The following is a 26,668-nucleotide window of genomic DNA, read 5'->3' on the forward strand; positions in this document are numbered from 1 at the left end:
AGCTGGAGAGCTTTGTTGGTGGGAGGAGCATTGTAGTGATGCCTTTTGCTGGCAAAACAGTGTAGTATAGACAAGGACTTACTTACACAACATGTCTAGGAGCAGACAGGAGCACGAGAGGTGCACTATCCTTGTGTAAAGTGCAGAATGTCCCCTCACTTCTGTGCATAGCCAGCTATGCTGACTGAGGGAGGAAGGGGACTCTTCCCATCCCATCAGAAGAGTCTGGGAGGTAGAGCCAGGGGAGTACAAGGACTGTCACTGTAATCAGACCATAGTCCAGTGTGAAGGAGGCTCCTTGCAACATTCTCTCCACCTTGTGTACCAACACTGGGGTAATATAAGTGCTTCCGCATTAAAATACAAGGAATAGTATGGTAAAGAAGTAGATTTTTTACTTTGCAGCTTAAAGCTTTAAAGAAAAAGTTTTATTATTGTGAAAGTTTATGAAATTTTATTAATAGGTGGACAAACAACTTGTAGTGAAGCAAAATATAAGATCAGGTTTGTGATTCTTAGAAAAGCAAAAAAAAAACAGTTGAAGAAAAGGATTTGCAGTCACTTTGGAATATCTGGACATTAGTTGGAGGAAAAAACATACTATTGTCTTGAAATTAGAGGAGATCAATGGAAAGAACTCAGAAGCAATAAAACACTCCATAACAGCAACAACAATGAAGCTCTTAAATCAGTGCCCACTCTTGCAATTTTATCACAAGACTTGTGATAACCGGTGTTTTTCTTAGAGCCCAGATCCTGGAGACATGTGATGTAAGAATCTTAGCTTGTTACTTTTTAAATTAAGCTTCTAGCCTAAATGGTTGTGCAGAAAAGCTCAAAAATGGGACCAGAGTACACACTGAAAGCTCAGAAACCAGAACAGAAATAAAATGAACTGCCAACTTTCTCACCTCCCAAAATCTCAAGCTTTTTTGAGAGATGGCTTATGATTTCTGAATGCTTTCGGTTGACAATATAGATAAATATTGCTACTTGGGGGAAAGTGAGCCCTTATAACAAATTAATGTAGTAATGTATAGTAATGTTCCAAAACACTGTTTTATTGTTGTACAGTGTTCTGGGTAATTATGGTAAAGGTTTTTTTTTTAAAAAGGGAGACCCAGAATGCTCACTCTTTTGATTTTATATCACATAATGTATAGTAATTGGGCCAAATTCATCAACTTCATTGGAATTACACTGGGGTGAATTTTGCCTTTCACCATTAGAGTATGTTTTTTTCAAGGATGACGAGGCAGCCAACTACTGATGAAAGTTCTTATTTTAATGTTATCTATTTAATAATAACATTAATAGAGACACATCTTGTGGTCAAGTTATCCATTACATACATTAAAATAATCCAGTGATTTCTGCATGTTGGTGAAAATCTTTGTAAATCCCAAAACTTTCATCAATTTCAATACAAACATTTATTGATCCTGAAATTTATGCACAATGATTGTTATTCGTTATACTCTTGTCTAATAATTAGTTCTGGACATCCACAGCAGAAGATGCAATACCATATGACATAAGTGACTAATCACATGATGAACAATGAATAAAAAAATAGTCATAATGAACAGTTTGTGAAGAACTTTAGATGTTAGGAAAAACTTTTTCACTAAGCACTGGAATGGGTTTCCGAGGGAGGTGGTGGAATCTCCTTCCTTAGAGGTTTTCAAGGTCTGGTTTGACAAAGCCCTGGTTGGGATGATTTAGTTGGGGATTGGTCCTGCTTTGAGCAGGGGGTTGGACCAGATGACCTCCTGAGGTCCCTTCCAACCCTGATCTTCTATGATTCTTCTATGATTCTATGAACCCAAATGATTCATTTTAATTATTTTGGGGAAACTGGTAGACAACACATTTAGTCACAGACCTCAGCACTGATTTGCAAATGATTTTCTAACCCAAAAAATAAAGTCTACAATTCATCACAAATCTTATTTTAAATGAAGAGCTTGACCAGCAGCTCTTCAAGACATTTCCCTTTTTCCTCTGCCAAGTAGACACTTTTCTGGGGTTTCCTGCTGTCCTGTTGGGGAACCTGATTGGCTTCCCCTATTCTGACCTATTTCATTATCTTCTGCAGAGCACCTGTGCAAGAAAAGATGGATTCAAGTGGGCATTAACCCTTTATTGCCACCGACAGCTTTCACACAGCAGAGTCTGTACATACATCTATGCTTGTTTGTTTTCACACACTGGGATTCCCATTGCTGCAGGGGAGCATTGCCAGGCAGGAGGTAGAGGGTGTGTGTGTGTAGGGGGGAGTGAAAGAATGCTGCTTGTTGCCATAGAAACAGTAGGGCAGCACAGTAATGTGGAGGGGAGAAGGAAGGAGAACTGGGGGGGGGAATCACTCTGAGCTTATTTTTAAAAGCCACAGGAATAGTGATTCCCCTTCCCCTCCCCCCCCACCAGTGAATATTTGCAGATCTTCAGGATTACTGCTCCCAAACTGAGCCTTTTCTTTTTACAAGAAAAAAAAATCAGGCAGATGTCTTTCATGATTGCTGGTAGTTTCCTTTGACAACCTGGCATTTTAGATGTTCCTTTTCCTTTGTTGTTTCTCATGGACTTGATTTCATTGAAAAAAAGTGTCTTTCTATTCTTACATATTTGTGATGGGGAAGATAAACATCCCCCTGTGATCCTGCAACCCAATCAGCAAAGGGAACTCTAGAGAAGTGGATACAAAAGGATCAACTGTTTAAAAAGGAATTTTGGAGATTCTCAGGATTCATAATGCACAGTCTAATGGCTTAGCCACAACAAGAGCCCAGTCTTGCAATTCACTGAAAGCCCATGTGCCCACTGTGCCCATGTGGACCCATCAACAGGGTCTTGCACCAGCATAGTGAGCTGCAAGACGAGGTAGCAATTTTGGATAAACATCAAGGGAAATTTCGATTTGTCACCATCTGCATTGCCAGGAGATCCTTAATGATGCACTTGAATAAAGAATCACTGCCATGTAAAAGAGAATCTATTCATGGCTTGCACATGTTCATAACTCTGGAAAATAGTCCATAAAATGAGACATTTACCCAAGATTTTTGATGAAGTAATGTATTCCTAATTTTCGATTGTTAATAATTAGGGTCATAATCCATATGAAAGATGAACCTCAAGCATTCAGGCTGAATTGTGGAATTAATCTACTTTTCCCATTTTTGACAGAATCCTGATCATGGAATGCACTTACACTTTAAATTCATGCTTTTTTTACATTCTCTACAAGTCGATACAAATGTACTATAAAATAAATAAAGAATTTGACTGCTAATTTCTGAAGGATTGTGCAGGAAATGCACTAGATATCTATGATCATTGTAAAATATATAACTTGATTTTTCCTGAAAGAAAAATGCAGATTACCTGAAATGGTGTAACATGGATAGAATAATTATTCAGTTATTCGTGTTTGCTAAGTTTCTTCATTCCTCATCCACTAATATCTGTTCTTTCCTGTTTTCCATGTTTATAAGACACATGTAAGGATTGTCAGCTGACATAGAGTTAAACATAAAATTCACTCTGATGCAGTGTATTTTCTATTCTTTAATACACATTACAGAATCGGCATTGAAATATCAAAGCGTCTGAATGCATTTTACATTTTCTTTGAGGTAGGGCTAGCAACAGAGTGTGGCTTGCAGTGATAAGCTAACTCTGCTGGAGCACATCAATCCACTACAGTAAAACCACTGAAAAATTTAAACATTTAAGTCAGCGAGATGAAATGCAAGCCATCTAATATTAAGCATGTTAAATAATTTCCAGGAACATTGACCCTTGTCTCTGTTGTTAAGGAAGCACTTTGTTTCTTCCTGCTAAAGAACATTAAATGAGAAATTTTGACATGGCCCTTAACTATCACATACGGTGATAGTTTTTGCATTGTGACTGTAAATAGGTATATATTTTCAATTCAAAGCATTGAACATGTTATCATTTAAACTTTGGGAGTACATTTTTTTAAAGAAGGAAAAGTGAGTAAGGCTAAAATGGGGTTAGATAGCAATAAAGTAAAAGGTTACGACCCTCAGATAGGGAATTGATTTGGTGTTAAATTTTTTACAGTTCTCAATTACAAAGTGCGCACAGATTGCTCAAGAGACATACCCATGTAACCAACCAGATCTCCACAGACCATTAGCAAGTATGTCTGAAAACATTTAGCAAAGTTTGTGGAAATAATATTATTACAAAAAGAAAAGGAGTACTTGTGGCACCTTAGAGACTAACCAATTTATTTGAGCATGAGCTTTCTTTCTTTTCTTTTCTTTTTCGTGAGCTACAGCTCACGAAAGCTCATGTTCAAATAAATTGGTTAGTCTCTAAGGTGCCACAAGTACTCCTTTTCTTTTTGCGAATACAGACTAACACAGCTGCTACTCTGAAACCAATATTATTACAAACGTTGTACTGTTAGTGCCAGGGTTCTGAACCATGTCTTCTGTGTGTGTCACATTTTAATGAAGAAATGGTCTTGGTGAACCATCTCCGCTCCCATTAACAGTCACGCTGTCAGGGCTGGGCCATGGGTAGCCTAGCCTAGGGGTTAACATCAGGCACAGGCCAAGGTTTCGGGAGCCAATTACCAGGGATCAGGCCAGATTGGAACACCAGGAGATCAGAGTTGAAAGACGAGGGCAGGGATCAAGAGTCAACTAACAAGGCTCAGTCCAAGTGAGCATACCAGCAGGTCCGGATCAAAAGGAAGGAATAGGCAAATGCCAGACCAGCAGTCCAAGCAGGATAAAGTCCAGTTATATGGACAACATCATTTTTTTTCCTTTGGCTTAAATAGGGGCTGTGCCCAATCAGGAGCCTTGTAGCTCTCTCAATCACAGCATGGGGTGGGGCTCATGCCCCAGTTGGGCTTCATGGGCCCAAGTCCCAGCTGGTCTGTCTATCAGCTGCTGGGCAGAGGAATGGAGCACAGACCTGCATTTGAGACCCATGGGCCCAGATGCACATGCACTAACCTCCTGTTCATTCACAGTTTCAAGCAGGAAAGCCGGCATTGTGTAACCAGCCAGCTTCCCACAGACCGTGAGCAAGTACTCTGCCACAGTCTGAGAATCTCTGTTCTTGAGCATGAGTCTTACTGTACATCCTAGAAATGTCTGTCTTCTGTGAAATTAGGCTTTACCCAAGCATTCAAAATGCACTTCAGTACCAAATTAGAGTCCAGATTAATCATTACTGGTGTCTGCAGATGGATACATTTCTTTTGTTGTCACCACTCATGTATTTATAATTCACAAAAGTCCACATTTATGTAGAACACCTTGGTAGTGTCTTTGGCACTATTATTTCACTGATTATTCCTCTCATGACACCCATCACATAATAATGACTGTGATATTTTTTGTAGGTGAGTTTTTATCCTTTTGCTGTTTCTTGAGCTTCATCATAAGATACCAGCTCTACTGAGCCTTTAGACCAGTGGTTCTCAAACTTTTGTACCGGTGATCCCTTTCACATAGAAAGCCTCTGAGTGTGACCCCTCTTATAAATTAAAAACACTTTTTAATTTACTTAACACCATTAAAATGCTGGAGACAAAGTAGAGTTTGGGGGTGGAGGCTGAGCGGCTTGTGACCCTCCCATGTAATAACCTTGCGACCCCCTGAGGGTCCTGACCCACAGTTTGAGAGCCCCCCGATTTAGACCTCTTGATATATAGAGACCTGAAATATTACTTGATTGAAAGCCAGCCTTTAAACAATTAAGACTCAGAGATATTATTTTTCAACCACAAGTTGTATATTAATCTTATCTCTCTCCTATACAGACAAAGATAGATTGAGATTTATGGTTGTTGTGGAACTAGTGAAGATATAAAAAGAAGTGCGATCATTACTACTACAGTACCATTCTGAGGGTCCAGGTTGCCCACCACTGCCTTATAGGGTTCTAAAAGATGTCATTGTGGACAGCTCAGTGAAAATCTCTGCTTAGTGTGGAGCTGTATTCAAAAAAGCTAACAAGATGCAGAACGAATGGCATGAAAAAAATATGGGAATGTAATATTATCATTATATAAATAAATGGTGCAACTTCATCCAGAAAACAGTGTGCAGTACTGGTCACCCAATCCTCAAAAATATAGTGAAGAATATATGGAAGAGAAGGTTTCAAAAAAGGCCAGCAAATATGACTAGGGGCATGGGAAATCTCTCATGAGAAGAGAAAATGAAAAGATGGGGATTGTTTACCTTAGAAAGGTAACAAGAACAAGGATATACTCAATTAAATTAAAAGGTAATAAATGAAAAAGCTGTTAAAAAGGGGGAAACATTTCTACATAACACTATTAAATTATGGTTAGACTGTGGAACTCAGTGCCACAGGAAGTTACTGAGGCCAAGAAATTAGCAAATTCAAAAAATGATTGGATAGTTTTTTGGATATTAAGAATAGCCCGGAATTAATGCTCACATAATTTTAGAAGAGATCCTAAACATGTTTAGCAAGATTTAAATCAATTTCTAACTACTAAGGATTAGGAGGAGACCTAATACGGAGGTCAGATTATCCCTTATCTGCCTATTATGAGTTATTTTGCACCTGCCTTTGAGCATTTGTTGCTGGAGACAGAACCCTGAACCGGATGAACCACAGGGTTTGTGCAGTATGGCAATTATTATGATCCTATGTAACAGGACAATAGTGCATGGGGCTATATTGAACCATTAGAAAATAGCTAAAATTGCAAGAAGATCCCAAAATTATGGAATGTTTGTTTGTTTTCTTGTTTTGCTGTCATATTCTGTGCCATTGCTCACAGCTGTCCTTATACTTATGTAGCATAATATAATGATCTGTACTACAGGGAAAAGGAACATGTCAGTTAAGTAACCAATCTAATTACCAGGTGTTTTAGGCATACCCTCTATTTTATTCACTTTTATCTTTAATAGGTTTAAAAATGAGAACTGGACATGGCACTGAAACATTCCAAAATCTATATGGAATTGAGTTATTTAATGGTAGTTCTAGAGCAGAAAAGAACAACCACCACCAGGGACAACCATCACCATGGTTTCTGTTTGTTTCTGCTAGCAAATACCCATTCATAATGTACCTGTTAGCTACTGTGAATAGAGTCAAAATAATACCAAATGTACTATTTAAATAGACCCTAAAACATCTGCGGTCATTGTTTATCTGATTCAGATTAACAGAGAACCACGGAAATGCTCCCAAACAGTTTTCAAACCACAAGGAGAAAGCACTATAAAAATGCAATTGGAAAAAACTACTTTTCAACTCATCAAATATAACGTAACACAAATGGCTGCCCCATCACGTCACATAGAAGGAGCAGTGCACATATAACTACTACTACAGTAGCTTTTTGCTAAAACAGCATATGAATCTCTGGGGTCCATTAATCCATAGAATGACCATTTTTCTGCCAACCTCCTGCTCCTTACCTTGCTCACGTCTCCGTTTGTCTTTCCTCTCTGTCTGGGAGTCTTTCTGTATTTTCCACACTAGGGAAAGTCCTGCTCCAATGCTGCTATCTTTGAAAAGACAGACTGAAGCAGAAAGAGGGCAAGTCCAATGCTTTGCAGCAGAGGAAAGCCCCTGTCCTTCAAGCTCCTAAGCCCTGAAAGAACAGCTCCAGGATAATAGATAATCCATCCCAGGATAAGAGCTGCACACCTTGCTACTCAATGAAGTCCTAATTCTAGCTGATGAGAAGTTTTGCTCCTATGCAACCTGAAATATGGCTGCTTTGTCTTGGCAGCACACTGTGAACCTAAAACAGATATTCCTGATGTTGCTGCAGCCCTCCTATTCCAAAGTTAACTAAGGCCCCTCTCTTGTTAAACTCCTAAACTATACAGACTGGTATTCTTCCGCTGTATTGTAAATCAGCCATAGACATATGCTGTATCTTTTGACTGTATAGGTGTAGAGAACCTGTGAAAATGCTAAAGTGACCCTTTCTAGTGGCTCTTACTCCCCTTAACACTGCACAACCTTCTCGTTGGCTTTCCTGAACTATCAGGTAAGCGTTCTTCTTCCTTCTGACTGATTTTCTTTCATTTTAGTGTATTGTGTTTTGCTGGGTCCTAAACACTGCTGAATCCTATTTCTTTCTCGTCCAAGGTATACAGTACACTCTGTGGTGTGCCATTGCTTGAGTGGACAAAATTTAATTTCAGTGGCATCAGAATTTAAGGCCTACTAGAAATGTCTCCCCAAATGTGTGGTCCATCCAGTGCTGTTAAAAAACGATTGGGGAAGACTTCAGATTTCCCCCCTGAAGAATAACTGCCTGCATATACAGAATGAAGGTACCAAGTTCGGCTTTGGAAACATGCTATCCACAAGAGTACAAGTGGAGGGAATTGGGCTTCTTCCTCAAAACGTGCTCCCCCATGCAATACAAAGCCAGAGCTGATAGGGATTTCATTAAGGTTTGAACTTGAAAAAAGCTTCAATATCAGATATTTCTGAACTTAGCTTCTGTATCTTTTGAAATGTTGTTCATGATGACAGCTGCTTCTGTTCAGGGTTAATTTTGATTTAGATTGTTCTTCTTACATTATTTTATCCTTTTCTTTTGTCATCAATTTACCTGCAAGATTATTGCTAGTTGGAGCTCTTTCACTGAGGTAAAAAAATGATGCTATCACCTTGAGAGCTAAGCACCAAGTCTGATATTGATATTATATTCAAGGTTGCTATTGATGCTCTGTATTTCTCTCTGGAAATTTGCCTACTAATTTGCTTTTTATTTCCTAATTTTATTCTAATATTATTTTTCTTCTGAAGTGTACACCTAGGGCTTAATTTTCAAAGCATTTCAGAAAAAGTTATGGACTAATATTACATCAACAAGAAGAAGGTTAGGGACTCCATTCTCCAGAAACTCTGCTGAAAATGTAGCTCTTACTGTGCATCTATAAAGATTTTCTAATTATGTAATTGAAAATGGAATGACTTCTTTTTACAAGCCAAGTAAAAATACCAGGAGTTTATATCACTGCACTGATTATTTTCAAGATACCTGACTGATGGAAAATTGCATCTACTAATGCTGTGACAATGAAAAGAATAAATTCAGAGATAGCAAGATATGTAGGGCAACCATATTGCAAATCTTTCGAAAGCTCTGAACAGATCAGAGAAAAACTGAAGCTCAACAATCAGGCCAGGTTTGGTCTGGTCTTAGAATTTAATTGAAATAGTACCACCTTGTTACTGTAGAGAAAATTACATAGAACTGGATACAGTATATACTCTTAATAACCCCCAAAATAAGCATCTGAAATAACTGCCTGTCTTCTACTTAAGAGGAAAGGGGATTCTGTGGAAGGTATTTGTACCCCTTTTCTCCTCTATCCAGATTACATATATCTTTTCCTTCACCTGATATCTACCATCATACTGACTGATCCTACTCCTACAGTCAGCAGGAGTTTCAACATTTTAACACCTAGCTACTCCCAACTGGGAAATCATTGTTGTGACAGGTATGAGCACCTGTTCAACTTTAATTTTACTGATCTATTTATATTGGTCATTTCAAATTCTCTATTGTATTACAACCCCAAAATTGCATTGTATAAGTCTGACCTGAGAAAGGTGTTGGAGGTAATTTTAAATCAGCCAAGAGAATGCTCATTGAAAATATTGCAAGGACTTTTGAGTATCAGGAGAAAGATTTCAGTTCTATGCCAAAGTTTATAGCACTTTTGATTACTTGAACTTTTTCTTGTCCAAAGGGACAAGGACAATGCAGAGACTTGGGGAGCTGAATATATGTTGATCCATACCAGGAAGGAACGGTTATAACTGTGATCAGAGATGGGCTATTTTGCATTGTTGGGATCTGAATCTGGACCCAATTTTAACAAAAGTTGGAATTCAGTATTCAAATTGTCATCTGCACGTCAACTGGCCTAGATCCATTTTAGGATTCTGCATCTGAATCACATTCCCACATACTTTCTGCATCCATCTGTCATAGAACTTATTGTGTGCCCCCTCATGACTACTCACTATGATTGCTGTGAGGTGAATCCAAGCCTCTGTGTCCTTGGATCCCTGGGTGCTTTAAGTCTCCAGAGCCTTAATGAATCAGCCACTGCCCCAGCTTCAGGGTCCCAAACCACATTCTCAGAGCATAGACCTACAATCAAAAACTCCCTCCTGAGAGCTGGAACCCTCTGACCAGATGCCTAGGCCATCTGGGTGCATTGCTGACCTTTCAGACTCGCCCACACTTAAACACACTCTCTTGCAAAACTCCCCCCAAAGATGTGATAATTCTGGTTTAGAGCGTAAATATCTCAGAAAGCACACAGTAGTTAAAGAGAGAAATAGGGAGAAACTTTTTACAGAAGTCTAACACGCTTGCTCTTTTACTTAATCACATAAAGCACAAGAGAGCATACAGATCATACAAAACACTAAACCCTATGCACATTTCCTTGCTTCAGTTTCCTCACCACTCCAGGGAATTCTTTGGGCTAGGGTCAGAGTCCCATAGACACATAGACGTTAAGACCAGAAGGGACCATCATGATCATCTAGTCTGACCTCTAGCACATTGCAGCCCACAGACACTCAGCCACCCACTCCTGTATTAGACCCAGAACTTATGTCTCAGAACCTACTGAAATTCTCAAATCATGATTTAAAGACTTCAAGTTACAGAGAAATCACCATTTACACTAGTTTAAACCTAGGAAGGTTTAAACCGAGGAAGGCAAAAACCAAACAAACCAGGGTCTCTGCCAATCTGACCCAGGAAAAAATTTCTTCCCAACTCCAAATATGATGATCAGTTAGACCCTAAGCATGTGGACAAGACCCACCAGAGACACATCTGGAAAGTATTCCCTGTAGTAATTCAGATCCCTCCCCATCTAGTGTCCCATCACTGCCCAGTAGTCGCTGGTCGGCTGCATACCATTGTAGGTAGTCTTATTGTACCATCCCCTCCATAAACTTATCAAACTCAGCCTTGAAGCCAGTTAGGATTTTTGCTCCCACTTCTCCTCTTAGAAGGCTGCTCCAGAACCTCACTCCTCTGATGGTTAGAAACCTTTGTCTAATTTCAAGGGTAAACTTCCTGATGGCCAGTTTATATCCATTTATTTTTGTGTGCACATTGGCACTTATTTAAATGACCCCTCTCCATCCCTCGTATTTATCTCTCTGATAATATTTATAGAAAGCAATCATATCTCCCCTCAGACTTCTTTTGGCTAGGCTAAGCAAGCCAAGCTCTTTGAGTCTCTTCTCATAAGGTAGGTTTTCATTCCTCAGATCATCCTAGTAGCCCTTCTCTGCACCTGTTCCAGTTTGAATTAATCTTTCTTAAACATGGGAGACCAAAATTTCACTTGCACTTGCACCAAAATTTCAAATTGACCCCCCGTCCCCAAACAAAACCAGGGTATTTGGAGGGGGGCGGGAGGGGCTGTGAGAAGGGGAGCACCTGGGTGGGGAGCTCTGAGGTTGAGGGAAAGGTGGGCAGTAATATTGTTATTAACAATAACCTTAGAAAAATGTTAATAGCCAGTGTTCGGTGTTGTGGGAATGTGCCAATGTAAAGCTGCGTGCAGTGTGTTTGTAGCCCTGTCAGTCCCAGGATATTGGAGAGACAAGGTGGGTGAGCTAATATCTTTTATTTGGTGAATAGAAGTTGGTCCAATAAAAGATACTCCTTCACCCACCTTATCTCTAACCTGTAAACCTCATTGGTTAGAATCATTGCAGACATATCTCCTTAAATTCTATGATATGGCATTGGCATGAGGAATTTCTGAGACCAGTGCAAAAGAGTAACAATACTCATTTCAAAAGAATCCTTTACTTTTTTTGTTCTTAAAAAAAAAGTGTCAGCACGAAGGATGTCACTGAAATGTATCAGAACAAAAATATTTATCAGAGAGGAAAAGGCTGTGAAAGGGGGCTGCCACTTATGAGATACAAAATAATCAGCCCATCAAGGATGATCCTGAGTCCTTAAATTTGGACATCTGAGAGTGTGTATTGCACACAGTATTCCAGAATAGGTCTCGCCAATGCCTTGAAAAATGATACTAACACTTTCCTATCTCTACTGGAAATTCCTCGCCTGATGCATCCTAAGACTGCATTAGCCTTTTCACAGCTGCACCACATATTGGTGGCTCAGAGTCATCCTGTGATTAATCAATACACTCAGATATTTCTCCTCCTCTGTCAATTCTAATTGATAAACCCTAATTTATAACAAATATTCTCATCGTTAATCCCTACGTGGGATGATTTTTGCTCTTTGAACTATTAAATTTCATCCCATTTCTATTACTCCAGTTTTCAAGGTTATCCAGATCATCTGTATGATATTCCAGTCCTCCTCCATATTGGCAATACCTCTCAACTTTGTGTCATCCACAAATTTTATTAGCACACTCCTACAGTTTGTGCCAATGTCATTAATAAAAATGTTGAATAAGATTGGTCCAAAGACTGATCCCTGAAAAACGGCACTAGTAATCTCTCTCCAGCCTGACAGTTCACCACTGTATGATCTCTTATAATCTCCCATTTTAACAGCTCCTAATCCATCTTTCAATTCTCATATTAATACTCATCTTCTCCAATTTTACTAATAATTTCCCATATAGAACTGTATCAGATGCCCTACTGAAATCTAGGTAGATTAGATCTTCTGCATTTCTTTTGTCTAAAAAATCAGTTATCTTCTCAGAGAAGGGGAACAGGTCTGCCTGGCATGATCTACCTTTTGTAAAACTATATTGTATTTTAATCCTAATTACTGTTTACCTCTTGGTACTTAACTACTTTCTCTTTCAAAATTTGTGCCAAGACTTTGCATACAACAGAGGTCAAACTACCAGGCCTGTAGTTTCCCAGATCACTTTTTTATTTCCCTTCTTAAAAAAATAGGAACTATATTAGCAATCCTCCAGTCATAGATTATGACCCCCAAGTTTATAGATTCATTAAAAATCCTTACTATGGGGCTTGTAATTTCATGCTCCAGTTCCTTTAACATTCTAGGATGAAGATTATCCAGGACCCCAATGTGGTCCTATTAAGATATTTGAGTTTGATTTCCACCTTAGATGCGGTACTTTCTACTTCCATATCCTCATTCCCATTAGCCACACTGCCACTGCCCCAAGCTATTCTTTTGCCTTATTAAAAACTGAGGCAAATATTTGTTTAGATGTTGGGCCCTACCTTGATTATCTTTAATCTCCACCCGATCCTCAGCGGTCCCACTTCTTTCTTTGCTTTCTTCTTATTTATATGGCTATAGAACCTTTAACTATTGGTTTTAATTCTCTTTGCAAGGTCCAACTTTCCTTGGCTTTTTCTAGTTCTCACTTTATCCCTACACTTTCTGACATCCAAGAGGTAGCTATCCTTGCTGATCCATCCTATCTTCTATTCTTTATAGGCTTTCTGCTTTATCTTAATCACCGGTTTGAGATGCTTGATATCCAGCTTGGTCTGCAATGCTTCCTTACAAATTTCCTCCCTTGTCTGGGTTGCAGGCTTCAGATAGCTTCTGCAACTTTGACAAAGTAATTCCAAGCCTCCTTTGCCTTCAGATCCTTGAGTTCTTCAGTCCAGTCCACTTCCAAAATCATTTCCATTATTTTTTTTAAAGTTTTCCCTTTTGAAATCAAGAAACTTCTTTGCAGATCTATTTTTGATTATCCTTCCATTTAGTTTAAAATGAATTTGCTTATGATCACTCAAACCAACATTGTCCTCTGCAACCAGCCCCCTAAAACCAGCTCTTCTATGAGGTCCTCACTACTCACCAGTACCAAATCTAAAATGGTATCACATCTTGTTGGTTTGGTGACTATTTGGTGACAAAATCTGTCATCTGTCCTTGCACTGACCAGTGTGTGGATTGTAGACTAGAACATGGAGCCTTCTGTTACAAGATCTTCTGGAACTGGATGTGCCCCCTTTACTCTCTACCCTGTACTGTCTCTCACAATGCCTTGATAGTGACAAGCAGAAAATCCCTCCACACACTGTTATCACTCAGCACTACAGCATGTGATGCCCCACACCCAGCTAGATTGTAAGAACACTCTGAGAGCCACTTGTGAATCACACAGAGAAAGGTACCAGCCAATTCCCCCAATTCCCTAGCCTTGCACCCAAAGCTATATTGCCTTGCCCTGGTCAGAAGTCTGGCCAGGGTAAATTCATTACCCAGTCCACCCCTCCCTCAATGTGGAAGGGGCATGCACAAGCCTCTGTAAACTGAGCAGAGATTTCCCAAGCGTTTCAACCAAAACACTGTTTTAGATAAAATATAAAACAGGTTTCTTCTCCACATAAAGGTAGATTTTAAGTGATTATAAGTGGTAGGCACAAAAGATCAGAGATACTTACCAAGAAAATAAAAGATAAGTGCACAATCTAAATGTGAAACCTTATTTCACCAGGTATTTAGATCAAGCAATTTTTCACCCCAATGGATGTTACAGTTATTTATACACAGGCTTATCCCTGAAGCCTAGACCAATATAGTCAGTTGTAGTCTTTGTCTTTTCAGCATTCTTGTTGCTTCCAGCATAAGTGGAGGAGGAGAAAGGCAAAGGCATGATGCCACTGTCCCTTATTTTGTACCCTCAGTCCATGTGTCTGGAAAACAGTAGCCCAGACGTGTGCTGGTTAGCTTTTGCTGAGTCACAGAGTTGAGAAATCCCCCTGGTGTGGACTTGTGCAATTCTCATTGAATTGTAAATCCCTTGATTACAACTCCCCTGCTGATTAATGGTCATTAAACACTCTCCTGGGTGTAGATCACCTCCTTTGTATATCACTAGCAAACTCACAGCATATTTCAGTAACAACCATACAGCAAAATCTCATAATTTGATACACATTAATGATACACTTATTTTGAGAGAAGAATGGGTTTCGGCAGATCATGACCTTTCATATGATATCTTACATGACATGCTTTGTATGAAATATATCATAATTATATGAAGGGTGAATATGGCGGTTCCAGGGTGCTGCTTGGAAGTACAGAGTGCCACACCTTCTATCCCATAGGTCAGCTTGCTTCCTTTGCCCTGGACAAGTCTTACATCTACCTTGTTCTTGCCCATCTCTCCTGTTCCTGTGCATTCACTTATTCTGACCACCTGGTTGTATTAGTTCTACTCCTGATAAATTACCACTATTTCTATGTCCCTTCTTCCTTCCAGAGGAGTAGAAAAACATTGGTTTTCCAAGGATGCAGCTGCTTTTTAGTATAATTTTTGCCTTGTCAAAGTATAGTCATTAACTTTTAATATCCCCCATTGTCTCTGTCTGGTGTTTACCTACTAGAGGTCCTGTCAGCAATAGTGGATCCACATACACATAAGCGTGCATAATACTTCACTCTTCATAGTAAGAATTTATATTATCATCCAGAATTCACAAATTTGCACAGAGAGATTCCCAGATCCACACACCATCTCTCTTATTTCCTTCAAGAGTACCATTCAGCATAATTGTTTTCTGGGAGAAGCGCCAAAAGGTTTCCACTCCTTTGCTTCCTGGGATCAACAATAGGCATGCCATCTGGTCAATCTCCTCTGCACTACATTCAATGGGACTTCCAGATTGCAACACCACTGCAACACCCCCAGTGAGCCCCAAGTCAAGCATGAGTGAGGGAAGCAGTATCTAATTTCCATTTGGGAATCCTAGAAGGGAAAACTAATCCTTTTCCAGGACTGAGAACCAAAATGATTTGGAAGATGGATCTAAATATAACACTTTAGATCTAAATACTGTCACACTTTATGGTACTTGAATCAGTTGTTCTAATGTGGGATCATCTCTAATTTGCTGTATTCCAAACTGCAAAACTAAATGTATAGAAGCATTTTTAATAAACCTAAATAAATCAAGACAATGTGTAAACAGAAACATAATGGTAGTAAATGATAAAACCTTTTCAAATGTTCCCAGCTGAAAAGGGAAAATGCTGATTGAAATGAATGTGTATTTATCTGTGATATACTTGGAAGAATCTGAAACATTGGATAATTTGTATCTCCTGGTGGGATCAAAGGAACAGAACACTGTGGGTTTACTCAACCCATTGGATATATGGAAGAAATGGAGGTTGTTGTATCCCAAGAAGGATCCCTAGAAAGTGCATTTGGACCACCACCTTCCCTGGAGTTTTTCTGCCTAAAGAGGGTGGCTTCAAGTTGAGGTCAGGGACCCACATGATACCTGCAAACATAGACTAAACAGAATATGCACTGAGAACATCTGCTTAAATTTATAATTGCTGAGAAACAAAGAGAAAACTTTAACCATGATATGTAATCTGGGTTTCTTTTAATTTGTTTCCAGTGTAATTAAAGTCTAGAGCCACTTGAGATAACTTCCCATAGTGCCTACTCTCATGTATTTAATACTGAACTGACTTTTATTTTCTGTTTTCCCCTCTAGTCTGTCAATAAACACTTGTTTGTTTAATCTACGATAAATTGGTTTTGACTGTTTTATCTTGAAATATACTGAACTCAGTTGTCAAGAAAGACAGAAAATTGAAATGTACAATGTAGACTTCATCTGAAGCAGTGCCACGGAAGGTTCAAAGGGTATGAATGTAGGCACAGAACGAGACAAATGAACTGACGATACCATCAGAGCTTTCTGTGGAGCTGAGACCATTGCTGCTCTTTGAATATGCTTGCAAAGGATGAAGATAATGAACCTGACAGCCCCTCCGGTACTGTAATAATCCTTCCTGCAGTGAGTCTAGGTTTGCTCCTTGCCAACAGCTCCCCTGATCTATGATGAAGACATATCTATTTGCAGGATTAATTGTTTAAAAAATCAATCTAATAGGAAAATAGAAAAAAAAACATATATGCAACTGTTTTGTATTAGTATGTAGTAGAATTCCATGCTGTGGCTAAAAACAAAGCTAATGAGGTGGAAGAGCCAATGCTTATTGGAAATGCATTAGTCATCTATATCAAAGTATCATAATCAAGGTGTTCTCTATAAGATATAGAGAAGGTTTTGTCTTAAATATAACTACACTTACATTCATATAATATGTTGTTGATATTAGGCCAAATTCATCCCTTCTGTAGGGTGGCTCTAGTCCCATAGGAATCTCTGGGCATAACTGAAAGGTGATTTAATGGTGGTTTACCCATGTTGAGTGTAAACTGATGAGTGTAAGTGTAATACTGATGAATGTAAGTGGCAATAGACCACAGTGTAACTTGGATCAATCTGCCATTTAGTGGGTGGGCAAAATCACTTAATTTAACTACTGAGGGGATGGAAGAGGGAGAATAACAGGAAAAGCAAGAAACAAGAAGGTGTCGAAGGGTGTAAAGTAGTATTTCAGGGTACAACAATGTAACAATTTTAGATTGTGCATTTGCGTGACTTGGAGGTGAGGTGAAGAAGAGAAATGGGGTCATGGCTGGAGAGGTAGGTGAAGCTAAAGGATACCTTTTGGGGATAGGGGAGACTAGAACATTGTGAGGAGAGGGAGCCAGGGATAGTCTGAGGGGCTTAGAATAGAAGCATGGAATGTCTGGAGGCAAGAGATGATAGGGTCAGTGCTTAGAGAAGAGCAGGAAGTTTCTGTATTATTACAGAAGGAGATGTTGTGGAAAGCAGGGAAAACAGTGGGGAGGAGGATGACTGTAGTGGATATCATCAAGCTTCTCTATGAAGACACTGACAGTTCCTGTGATGTGAAGGAAGAGGATGTGGGAACATCCTTCAGGGCTCTGGTTATGCACTTGGATTGCTAACCTTGCTGAAGCCTGTGCCACCATGCCTAAACTATTATTGTTACCCACGTTAGATAGATTAAAGATAGCATACATATGCCTACTCATGCTGCAACCACACATTTCACTTGCAGAGTAGACGCACATACCCTATATGTGAAATGGGTCAGGAGTACGAAGAGGGTTAGAGACATAGTTCACCTATGATGCTAAATTTGTTTGGAGACAATTTCCTGCAAGGCTCATTTCAGAGGGAAATATTTCATCAGACATGTATCACAGAAAGCAAATGCAAACGTTCTTCTAAGTCTTTTGTTAAAAGTTATACAGAATCTCTCCCCAATCCTTCATATACAACACAAGCATACACACACAGGGAATGATACTGATCTTGTTTCCACCAGTGTAACTCCACTGAGTTCTGCAGTTACCTTTGGGAAACAGATTCTCTAATCAGTTTCTGGCCCCTGTATGCTACTCAGGAAGCACAAAGGGGCTGGACAATACCCATCGCGGGGGTGGGGGGCTCCCTTCTGGAAAGATGTGCCACCATCAGGCCCTGTGTCTCTGACCCTGAACCTTCCAAGTATCCATGGTAAGTTGAGGAATAAAGATGTGAAAAAGAACATAGTTAAGCAGAGAGAATCTAGCCCTTAATTTACACAGGCATTAATGAGATCAAACTCAAGTCCAGCTGAGTAACATCAGTGCAAAGCAAGCAGAATTGAGATCCGACTCAGCCTACAAATGTGACTCGTGCATATTGGTACACAAATCTTTAAAATTTAGCTCTGAATATCAGAGGAATTTTTATTCCATTTTCTTACCACATTGATTTCGTAAAAATAAGCCGTGTTAAACAGAATACAATATTTTTGCTCTATACAGAAACTGAAAAAAATGATTAATGTCTTTGTAATTTAAGGAATTTTTAACTGGAACTTGTTATGCATCTGCTATATTTCCACTTCAAGGCTTTCATGACAGATTGTGCATTAACAAACTAACCTAATAATAACCCTGGACCAATGTGCCTTTGAAATTAATCATAGCTACACAGCATTTCAATGACTAAAATTGGCATGAAACTACAGTACATTTATGGAAGTTTAAAAATGAACAATCAGGAGGGACATAAACTGCACAAAATACTCACTCTGGATATCATACTATGCAAGTGCAATAAATGTATTTTGTTTAAAATATTCACATGCAGCATCAGTTCTATAATTTGTGATGGTGTTAAATATTTTATGCATTGTCTTTATATTTGGTCTGCTCAGCTGTGCATACATATATTTTGTTTATCAGTAATGATAATTTCCCAATGTGTAACACAGTTGTTCAAAAACAGCTTTCTTTAATAAATGCGTAATGTCCCACATTACATTCCCAGCACATCCTAATTAAATTCCTTTCCATTTCATTCTATCTATAGTCTCAAAGGGTTATACAGCTGAACAATATTTGACAAAATTCAACCAAGCAAAGTATCTTGAAGTTGAGACATTCATCTTGCACTGAATACTACTTTATTCAGTTCAGGCATTCAAATGCCACCTTTACACAATTACAAAAAATATTGTATTCCACTCTAAGTAGAGAGGCTGTGAATCAATAATTATAATTCCCAACTCATTATATGTAGAAAGTTAATGTATTTAGTATGACCTATGGACAGTGGAATTCAAAGAGAAAGAAACAACTGAATCACGTCATTTTGTAACCCATAGTGGTGATTAATACATTTTTGGTTTTAAATTTATTAGTGCTGCTGATAAGGCCAAAAAAGACAAATATCAGCATTTGATAATCAGGCTCAGCATAATAAGAAGTGATGTGGAAAACCAAGAGGTTTCATTTCACATGGGTTTGTTTGAGTCTCATCAACTTCCATTCATGTAAGTTTCAACCCAGTGAAGTTCAATCTAATATTCAAGGTTGAAAAGATGCCAAAATACAAAGTAATGCTCAGCTGAAAGTTAGATTGGTTTGGTGCAAAACCATCTAATAACTCAATTTCAAATTATTTCCATCCAAACTCCAAAGTTTAGCCAAGTTTCATGAAATTTGGCAAATAAGGTTTGAGTTTTGAGTTTGTAATGAAACCCTTATCTGCATAAACTTTCCGGGTTTACTAATGAAATCTTTGCACACCTTTGCTGTTGAATACTTGGTGGCACAGCTAAAATTTAGCCTATGGCCATTTACAATATCAAATAAGCATATACTGTAAGCAACTGAAGCTAATGGGACTATCCACATGACTAAGGTGAGCAGGATTTGTCCTATTATTATCCTCCATATGCATTCATTCTGTAGTTGGTTTCTAAAAAGTAAATGAACTCTTCATAGTATTTGTTGGAGAAATATGGAAAATCTCTCCCAAATAGGGGAAAACCAAGCTCCTCCTATCAGAGCATTTGAACAGTATCAGAGAAAAATGTGTATTAATTTTGATTGAATGAGTGGGGGAGTGTGAGGCCATGCATCAGAGCAATGGTGCCCTCTCTGGCCAAGTGTGGTGCAGCCCCTGGGCTTACATAGCCTAGCAGGCTGTTAGCCTCCCCATCCTTCTGCTTCCCAACCCTTTTATCCTCCCAGCTTCTGTACAACTGCCAATCAGCAACGGCCGGCAGTGCCTGTATTAACTCTTTGGTTGCTGGGCTAGTGTGAGATACATACACCCATACAAGGGAGTTTAGCGCTCGATCTGCACTCAATTTACAATGGAATCAATGGGAGTTAAAAGGGCACTCAACATGTTGCAGGTTCATACCTATTTGTATTTACACAGCATAAAAAGCATAATTCTGAGCCATATGTGTCCTTTCTTAACAAATTACTAGCCTTGTCTCTGTACCCTTCACAGCTAATCATTTTTACCCAAATCTCTAATGAGACTGCAGATTCTTCAAGACAAATCAGGCTGTTTTGCCCACTGGCATAGAGGAATCCTTGGTAGCAGAGAGTCAGCAAACTGCCTCTATACCATCTTTGCTCATAGACTCCTGTTTAGGCAGCCCATTGTGGAGGAAAAGAGGCATAGATGGAATGTGCTACACTCCAGCGATCCCCAAATGGCATAATAACTCCTTGTGGGCTCTGCAGTGGGCTGTAAGTCAGAGGAGCCCTAAGACTCCAAAAGAGCTGTGATTTTTCTTCTGTGCAATATTTTACCCAGGCAGATTGTCTGGTGGCCTGATTTATATTTCCTAATGTGTTGAGAAGGTCAGCAAGTTTATTTTAACAAAGAATTCAAAGCTACAGGAAGTTACAAATATATATCTTTTTTGTGATCTAAAAGGCCTCCTGTTCAGTGAGACAGTATGCTAATACAGTAGGATGGTCATTCTCTCCATTGCTTAAGCTTTGTTTGGACTGTAAAATTTTCAGTTAGTTTTTGATTTTTCCAAAATGTTGTTACCTTTATGCATTATGTTCTGCTTTTGGAGCTGGTCAAAAAATTTCCAGTGGATCAGTTTTCCATTGTAAAATTCTGATTCAAAGAAATTTAAGCACTTACGGGAATCTATCTATTTATTCAATTTTTATGGGAAATTATTGAAATGTTTCATTTCAATAAGGTTGAAAGATTTATTTTCAATGTTATCGTTTTGTTTAGACTATATTCTTTGACTTTATGTTATAAATTTATAATATAAGTAAAATATCAATTCTATATCATTTTATAATATAATATAAATGCAAAGTGTCAGCTTTATTAATTGTATTATATTATATATTAGAAATGATAAAGTCAAAACAAAATGTTTTGACCATATAGAAATGAAGCAACTATAGGTTATCTGCAACATTTGTAGAACTAGGTCTATTTGTGCATGTTAGTACCCTATTGTTTCCAGGACAAATGGAACTAAAGGAATATTATATCCGAAAGCCAGTAAAGTAGACATTTTGCATGGCCACTTGAAAATAACCCTGCTTTGTATATAAAAGATTGTTTCCAATGCCTATAATATGTTTTTATAATAATCCATTGGGTATATGTTCAGCCAAATCCTTGTATGTATGCAGATTTCTTTCATGCTGTCATAAATATAAAGGGAAGGGTAAACACCTTTAAATCCCTCCTGTCCAGAGGAAAAACCCTTTCACCTGTAAAGGGTTAAGAAGCTAAGACAACCTCACTGGCACCTGACCAAAATGACCAATGAGGAGACAAGATACTTTCAAAGCTGAAGAGGGTGGGGGAAACAAAGGGTTCTCTCTGTCTTTGTGTTGCTTTTGCTGGGAACAGAGCATTAATGCAGGTCAGAACTCCTGTAAAGTCAGTAAGCAATCTAGTTAGATATGCGTTAGATTCTATTTTGTTTAAATGGCTAATAAAATAAGTTGTGCTGAATGGAATGTATATTCCTGTTTTTGTGTCTTTTTGTGACTTAAGGTTTAGCCTAGAGGAATTCTCTATGTTTTAATCTGATTACCCTGTAAGGTATTTACCATCCTGATTTTACAGAGGTGATTCTTTTAGTTTTTCTTTAATTAAAATTCTTCTTTTAAGAACCTGATTGCTTTTTCATTGTTCTTAAGATCCAAGGGTTTGGGTCTGTGTTCACCTATGCAAATTGGTGAGGATTTTTATCAAGCCTTCCCCAAGAAAGGGGGTGTAGGGCGTGGGGGGATTTTGGTGGGAAAGACGTTTCCAAGTGGGCTCTTTCCCTGTTATATTTTTTTAGACGCTGGTGGCAGCAAAAAAGTCCAGGGCAAAAGGTAAAATAGTTTGTACCTTGGGGAAGTTTTAACCTAAGCTGGTAAAAAATAAGCTTAGGAGGTTTTTCCTGCAGGTCCCCAGATCTGTACCCTAGAGTTCAGGGTGGGGAAGGAACCTTGACACATGCTGAATTTTCTTTGTAAATTAGGAGTGACGCAAACATACTATGTAACAATTACTCTGTATTTATTTACATATGTATAGACTTGAAGCCTTTTCTTTTCATGAAATGGGCCGGTAAAATTTTAATTGAGGCATTGTGCTAAATATTATTTCATAAGACTATAAATCCATTTACAATTATTGCTAAACTTCTTTTTGATATATTTACTTTATAAAGCTTTTAGGGACAGGGAACATGTTTTTGTTCTATGTTTGAACAGTGTCTAACACGTTGGGTTCTGATCCATGACTAGGGCTCTTAAGTGCTACAGTAATGCAAATAATACACAATCATAATATACAAAGAAAAGGAGGACTTGTGAAACTAACACCTTAGAGACTAACAAATTTATCTGAGCATAAGCTTTCGTGAGCTACAGCTCACTTCATCGGATGCATTCAATGGAAAATACAGTGGGGAGAATTATATACACAGAGAACATGAAACAATGGGTGTTACCATTGTGGAAGTATAACATTGTATAAGTATAACGTTGTATAAGGGGACATGCTGGATACATTGTATATGAGAGGGCATGCCAAAACATGTTACAAAGTATCTGAGGGAGCACAGGTAGGGACAGTTAGCTTTTGAATGGAGAAGCAATTAAGATAGAGCCAGCACGTCTAAGAAGCAGGCATCAGAATGGAAGGTGTGAAGGGCATTTAGTTAAGTTAACTGGAAGCTGTTAAAGAAGATTGTTAAGGGTGGCAGGTAATTGAAGATATGTGACTGGTCTCAGGGATCTCGAAGGGTGGTGACTAAAATCTTTTTCTTCTTTTGTCTGTAACTTCTCTGTAACTTGTTGTCCAAAAAAATGTATAAATTAAAAGACACAAGCCCCACTCGGGGGGCTCACTTCTAAATGTATTAGCAGAGCAGCTTTGCTAATAAAACAGAGTGGTCTGATAAATTGTGAGTCTGAGTCAAACTTTGACACCATACACACTGTAACGAGAGTGATCAGGTAAGGTGAGCTATACCAGCTATTAGCAGTATTGGTAACAGCTCACCTTATGCAATTATCTTGAGGAAAAAGTGAATGAGTCAAATTTAAGGCATTTGATCTCTTTTGTGGTTAGCTTGAAAGTGGTTCACACATTTTTATGAGAGCACTAGTTCATATGATATGCAGGCTCTGAAATTAAATTTAAAAAGACCAAGTCAGAGTCAAAGTAAACCTTGTTTTTTCATGAGGAAATCTCAGTGTAGACTTCAAAGAGAGGTTTGGTTCAATGGACTCATGCTATTTTATGGCTCTGTATTAGTTTGTTAGTTTGCCAGAACTGGAAGCAGGACTACACCTCATCTGTGATACAGCAATAGAATTCTGATCTCAAGAAAATAATATTTCTTTTCTAAAACTTAGCTATAACTATTACGTGAATCAAAGTATAAAATAATATCTGTAGGGTAATAAGAAAAGTGATATATGTACTAGGCCAGTGCCTCCCAGCACAAGGGTGGTTTTAATCTGACTTTTCTTGGTGGCTCAGACTGCTGAACTGAAATCTGTCCTCATTTACTAGGAAAACAAGTTTATGAATATGAAATAGGTTAACCAGTCACAGACACATCAGAAATACCACATGACTTGTTTTGTGCATGACACCAATAAAATGGTCTCCAACTTGAAATACACCATCAATAGCAATTTCTACATCTATTTAGGGCAAACAAATCCAAAATCTTCCTGCATTTCGTTCACAGAGAAGAACAAATTTTGAGCAAACCATTGTGGTCTTGTGGATTCAACTTGAACTCTATCCAAGGTAATTTTGAATATTTTTGTGGTTTGAATTCTCTTACCTCTAGTGAAATTTCAGGAGGAAATGTTACTACAAGCTCACACAATAGAATAATATTAAAGGTCTCAGTCTAGCTCTTAAAATCAAATGCCTACTGACTAAATCGTGAAAGTTCAATTTTTATTCTCCATTATGTGTCAATGTATCATCTGTGACATATGCTCAGTTGTTCAAATACAACTGCTGGCTAGGTGAGAGGTGAACTGAACTCACTGCTTATTATGCAACAACATGTTTGTTTTACTCCTTCCTCATTCTCTCCTATACCTTCTCACTTGCCTGCTTAATCTTGTCACCAATATACACTGTAAGATTTCTGAGGCAGTTTTGCTATCAGAGTGGGAGGTTGCAAACATGCAGTTATTTGGCCTTGCCTCTCAGGGCCTAAGATTTTCCTAGCTATGTGATGTTTAGATGTTTAGCTGGCAGTGTTTGAACATACAAAATTGCTGACTGCAGCACAGTCAAATTCTGGGGTAACATGCAGGAATATCAAATTCTGGGGTAACAGCTTCATATCCCCATTTCCCTCTGCTGGCTGGATTCTCATGCTGGACTACATCTTCCATGGTAAATCCTGGCCAGGGACACTTATGATGCAACCACCTCCATTCTCCATGAGGAAAGACTAAAATCATGGGAGACACAGTCTGACTAGGGAGCCCAACCCCTATAGGCGAATGGGAGTCTGAAGTACCCAAACATCACCTCCCATGAAGCATCATGGCAGCATTTCCAAATCAAAATATTTCTGTTTTCAGCTTAGATAGATTAGATAGATACAACATATATACATTTATAGGCTGAAAACATATATATAGACCAAAACCAAAACCCTTTTATATCATTTCAATGATATTTTCCACAGAAGAAAACATTGTGTCCAATATGGGAACACAGGCCCTCGCTCACCTTTGGGTTCCAGGCCAGGGACCCTGTGAAGAGAAGATAAGATTTGCTTCTTCAGACTCCTCACTACATCCCTGGACTTCTTCTTACCTTGGCCTTCCTTCAGGCCCGTTCCCATAGCTCCAAGGGCTTTCTGTACATCTATCTCTCTCTAGGCCTTTCCACTACTCTCTGACATCCAGAGAGGGACTGCAGAGTTCTTCACATCACTCCCTGCATCACTTTCTTTCCTTTCCTTTCGTGTCATTTTATGGCACAGGGCCTCAGCATGTGAGGCTACGACTGCCACTTACTGCAGTTTTCGCATAATCAAAATCTATAACCTTTCACCCTGTCCTGTATCCTAAAAGAAAGCACAGTGATGCTTTTTTTAATGCTACCCTGCTTTCCCAGTACCTTCACCAATCCTTTCATACTATATTCTTTCATCTTGAGGCATCTCAACTCTTCATAAAGAATCTTTCTTCTATGTATTTCTCCCTGCATTACCATAGCAGATGCTCAACTGTTTCTTAATTTTGCATGTTTTGCACAACTTGTCTTTGTGTGTATTTAGTAGATATAAATTGTGATCCAGGTCACAGTAACCTGTTAGCACTCTAAATATAATTACTTCACTTCTTCTATCATAACTGTGAAATATAACGTTATCCTCAAGTTTAGGACATATTTCATAGAATCTTAATCCTTTTTTCTCTTTGTTCCATATTTCTTGCTAGTCCTTCTTAAGTGGCCTCTTAACAAAACTTGTGATGTCCTGTGTGTTCAGAGGGATCCTTATATCAACCTCCTCCTTTTTAGGACATATTTTGATGCTTTATCTGCCTTTCATTGCCATGTGCCATAATCCATGCTATTACTACATGTATACCTAATTGTACTATCTCCATAGCGTGATGGGGCAAGGCCAGGTGGCTATAGGAAAGTAGTGAGAAACAGGTATGTTAGCCCCAGGCTAAACAAATCCCTGGTACCATGGTAACCAAATGGCAGTTTCTCCAGGTTAATCAAGACACCTGGGGCCAATTAAGATCCTTCCAGAAAGCAGTGGAGACAGCTAGGTTGATTGAGACACCTGAAGCCAATCAGGGGCTGGCTGAAACTAGTTAAAAACCTCCCACTTAGTCCGGTTGGGGGTGCATGTCAGGAACTGTAAGAAGAAGTTGTGCTGTTGGAGAGACTGAGCAGAGCACACCATATCAGGCACAAGGAAGAAGGCCCTGAGGTAAGGGTGAAGTGGAGTTTGAGGAAGTGG

This window comes from Lepidochelys olivacea (genome assembly GCF_965140295.1).
Source record: "Lepidochelys olivacea isolate rLepOli2 genome assembly, chromosome: 1".
Classification (NCBI taxonomy): Eukaryota; Metazoa; Chordata; order Testudines; family Cheloniidae; genus Lepidochelys; species Lepidochelys olivacea.